Raw genomic sequence first — 4,487 nt, forward strand, 5'->3', positions numbered from 1 at the left:
TGGGCTCCTGGAGGAACCATGTGCCTTCCTTCCTTCCTTCTGTTTTGTTCTTTGCTTTCTTTTGAGAAAGAGCATCATTCTAGAGCCTGCCAGGTCAGGCCTTGGACTCGATCTTGGTTCTGCAATACCTCCACACGTAGCTAAAATTTTATTTCTTAGCCTTCCATCGAACTCAATATCCTGAGACTGGAAAAAGACAACGTATATAGTAAAACTTTATGCACCAAAATGGTGGTCATAGATTTCACTAGAAGGAAGTTAGGAAGGAGATGGGGATAACTGAAACTTTAGGAAGTAAACTAATCACCATCTTTTGAAGTTTTGAAATGATCTTTTTGTTGTTTTTTTTTGGGGGGGGGGTGTGAGACAGCCTCATATAGCTCTGGCTTGTCTTCAACCCTGTGTAACCTAGAACGATCCTGAGCACCTTGTCTTCTTGTCTCTACACCTCCCTCCAGACCCCTTCTCCCCACCCAAGTGCTATGGTCGTAAGGATGCAGGAACACGTCTGGGTCCGAAATAATCTTCAATACCTCTACGGAGCAGGGAACTGAACTAATTCAGGTGCTCTGTGTGTCCAACCAAGGTCACAAAGAGACTTACAGCAGCCTTCTGGACTCAAATTCTGAGCTCGTGGTCATTATTATTATTATTATTATTATTATTATTATTATTAGTAGTAGTAGTAGTAGTAGTAGTAGTAGTAGTAGTAGTTTATTTACTTATTTTCAAGCAAGTTTTCTTTGTGTTAACAGTCCTGCCTGGCCTGGAACTTTATTTGTAGACGAGGCTGGTCTTGAATTTACACAGATCTACTCGCTTCTGCCTTTCAAGTGCTGGGATTTAAAAGGCGTGCACCACCGTCGTCAGTCTAAAAGTTTTGTTTTACAACTCTTCTTTTAAAAGCGGATCTATCCTTATTGTGAGCCTGTGCTGTCCTCTCACAATAAATGTCTCATTTTAAAAGGGCTGAGTGAGTGATCGGTTTAAAGGTAAGTGCAGGGGTTGGGGATTTGGCTCAGTGGTAGAGCACTTGCCTAGCAAACCGCAAGGCCCTGGGTTCGGGTCCCCAGCTCCGGAAAAAAAAAAAAAAAAAAAAAAAGTTAAAGGTAAGTGCATGGAGCTGTCTAATGGTCAGGAGTCAGTTTGTCTTGTTTTGGATGGGAAGGATTGAAAAAAGGTTCTTAATTATACCAAATTATAATTGTTATGAAAGTTACCCCTGAACGACACCTCCAGCCCTTTGAGTTTCATAAAAAAAAAAAAAAAAACAACAAAAAAATAAAACTATGTGATCAATTTAATCAATATAATCTTATTTATTTTCGAAACTATGTGTGGTAGAAGAGCATGGGGAGTGGGGAGGAGTAAAATGTGGGATTCTAGCTAGGCCTTGTGGTGCATTCCTATGATTCAAGCACTGGGGAGGCAGAGGCGGGTGCATTTCTGAGTTTGAAGCCAGCCTGCTGTTCATAGTGAGTTCCGGGACAGTCAGAGCTATGTAGAGAGATCCTGTTTTGTTTTGTTGCTGTTGCTTTTTAAATAATAAAACAACGCAAACAAAAATGAAAGAAAAAGATGTGGGACTCTGTCCTCTAGAGATGCTGGAACCTCTGTGGAGGTTTTACTTGTGTGTGTTGATAGGGGAAGGTATTGCGAATCAGCTCACCCAGGGACTGACCCAGCTTCCTTTTCGGGCCGGGGAAATGGGATACCTCTGTGCTATGAAATGTTGATGAGGTGGAGTGGGGACCCGCGCAGGAGTAGCAGATGGAATTCCTGGACGATTGTTCCGGCTGTCACCAGAGAAGACTGGTAGGAAGGAGCACTGGATAATTTATGGAGGGACAGATGCTAAGCCTTTTCCGGAACCATCTGGTCAAGCGGGGCCTGGGCTTGGGGTAGATGTCTTTAGGTCTGAGCAAACTCTGGCCACGAGTCCTTCCTGTCTCCTTTACCTGGCTTCTTCTTGTCCTGGAGTCTTTTCAGAAGGGCTGTGCTCCCTGAGGACAGGCGGGACTCCAGCTGACTCTCCTCTCAGGTTCTCCTCTGTTGAATCTGGCATTGTCCTTACCACCCTCCCTGCCAGGGTCCAGTGATGTCTTGGGGTGGGGATGAGGGCATGGCTTTTCTTATTTTACTGCATTTTCTTTTTTTTTTTTTTTTTTTTTTTTTTTTTTTTTTCGGAATTTTACTGCATTTTCAACTCTTCCTTCCACTACTGCTTTCCAGAATCTTTCAGCCACTCACGTCCAGATCACTTGTTGAATAACAAATATTTACTGAGTACCTAATGTGGGCAAACAATTTAGACACCAGGGACACTGTGCTAAATGAGAAAAAAAGAGTTTTCATGATAGTAGGGCAGATGGTCAAAACACAGAGAAATATTTAATATGATGTCAGACAGCAATAGCTTCTGTGCAAGTAAATGTTAAGTAAAGCACAGTAAAGGGAGTGACTGGGATGCTGAGTGACCAAAGAAGACGGCTTTGACGTGATGCCATTTGAACAGGGACACAACTGTTGCTGACTACCTAGAAGGAGAACATTGCAGTCACAGGAAACAGAAAACCGGAAGACTCTGAGGCATCAATATGCTTAGCACGCCCCAGGAAGACCCGCTACCCAGGCACTGTTGTGCGCTGGGCACCTGCTACGGGATATCAAAGCGTGCTCTTGGACTTGAAGAAACATCAGGGTAAAGGGATACAGTAAGTAAAGCAATAATTACGGAACTAGAACGCGCTCAGCGGTTAAGAGCATTTGCTGCCCTTGTTCAGCTCCTAGTACCTCCACGGTGGCTCGCAACTGCCTGAATCTCCAGTTCCCAGTGACGTCATACCCTTTTCTGACCTCCGCAGGCTCCTGCATGGACGCAGTGCACATACATAGACACAGTGCACATACATAGACACGGGCACGTACACGTAAAATAAATTAATAATTATGGTACGGGATATTCGTATTAAAGTTCTGTGCAACTAGTTAGAGCCATGTAGCAAAAAAGAATGTCCGGTTGGGAAAAAAAAAAAAAAGAAAGAAAGAAAGAAAGAAAGAAAGAAAGAAAGAAGGGTTGGGGATTTAGCTCAGTGGTAGAGCGCTTGCCTAGCAAGCACAAGGTCCTGGGTTCGGGTCCCCAGCTCCGAAAAAAAAAAAAAAAAAAAAAAAAGAATGGGAACAGAAAACTGGGGCTAGAGGTAATACGTAACACCAAGCGAGTCAAGGTGCTTGCCTGGGCTACATAACGAATCTGAAGTCAGCCTGGGCTACAGTATGGAGACTCTCCCCTCCCTCTGAAAACAGTAAAAATTGACCTCCTGAGGGGAGGAACTGGATTGTGGATCTCAAGGCTTGATTTTCTTATAACACGGGACAATTTAAGAACCTGAGGATTTCCGGAGAGGTGGGACGCAGGCTTGAAAACGGTGACAGGAATGTGGTTATGCGTTATCTTTTGTCAAGATGGAAAGCTGGCATTTTCCTTTGCCCTGTGTGGCACTCTGGAGGCAGAGGCCAGAGACTCTCTGTGAGTTCAAGGTTAGCCTGTTCTACAGAGTTCACCGTCCAAGGCCAGCCAATGAAACCCTGCCAGGCCTCGGGGAGTGGAGATGAGAGTGGGAGTGCGTGGCGGTGTGTGCGTTGGTATTTTTCTTTGTATAAGAGGCATCTCCTACTGTATTTTTAAGTGTTGTTCCCTACTTTTCCCTCAGTGCCAGTCTTTCCCCCTTCCTCGCTGTTGAGCCCTCGTTCCGACACCGCCTTCTTTCTTCCCTTGCCAGGTCTCCAATGCCTGCTCGCAGGCGATTCCCTCTTTTCCAGCAATTCTTTACCACGAGGCCCCGCCCCAGGCCCCGCCCCCGATGACGCGCAGCGCCTGGTGCGTGGGGATTCCCGCCGCCCAGGCCCCTACCCGGCCTGCCCCGCGGCAAGATGGCTACCTGAAGGAGAGGGCCCCGGCGGAAAGTTTGTTGTGGGATTTTTGAGTAGTCGCGCTGGAAGGCAAGAGTAGAGGGGGATTGCGGGACCCACCATGGAGTAGGGATGGAGGGAGGGAACAGCTCGGAAGTGGAAAAATAGGATCCCAGGATGGAGGAAGGTTGGAGACGGAAAGAAAAAAATGCCGATGGGGGCGAAGGGGAGGGGGCCTGTAATTCTGTAGCAGCCTTAGGGGAGGAGATGGGGCGGGGGTTGCTAGAAATAGGTGTGGTTCGGATTCTGGAGGAGCAACTACTCACGAATTGAAAAAGTTACTTCTCTCTGAGTAAGGAAGCCTGGAGCGTGGGACAGAGGCCTGACTCCCTCGGGCCAGTGGGAGGGGAAGGGCTCTTGTAGTTGCTGTCGGGAAGGGGTAGGAGTGAGATCTGAAGCGTGCAGGGCGGGTCTCCCAAGGAGGGGACCGAAGTCAGTCAGATGACCCTCTTCCAGGCTTAGAGAAGTTAGCTTTATCCACAGCTCCTATAGCAACATCTTCCCCAATTTCATCT

Source organism: Rattus rattus, chromosome 4, assembly GCF_011064425.1.
Source record: "Rattus rattus isolate New Zealand chromosome 4, Rrattus_CSIRO_v1, whole genome shotgun sequence".
Classification (NCBI taxonomy): domain Eukaryota; kingdom Metazoa; phylum Chordata; class Mammalia; order Rodentia; family Muridae; genus Rattus; species Rattus rattus.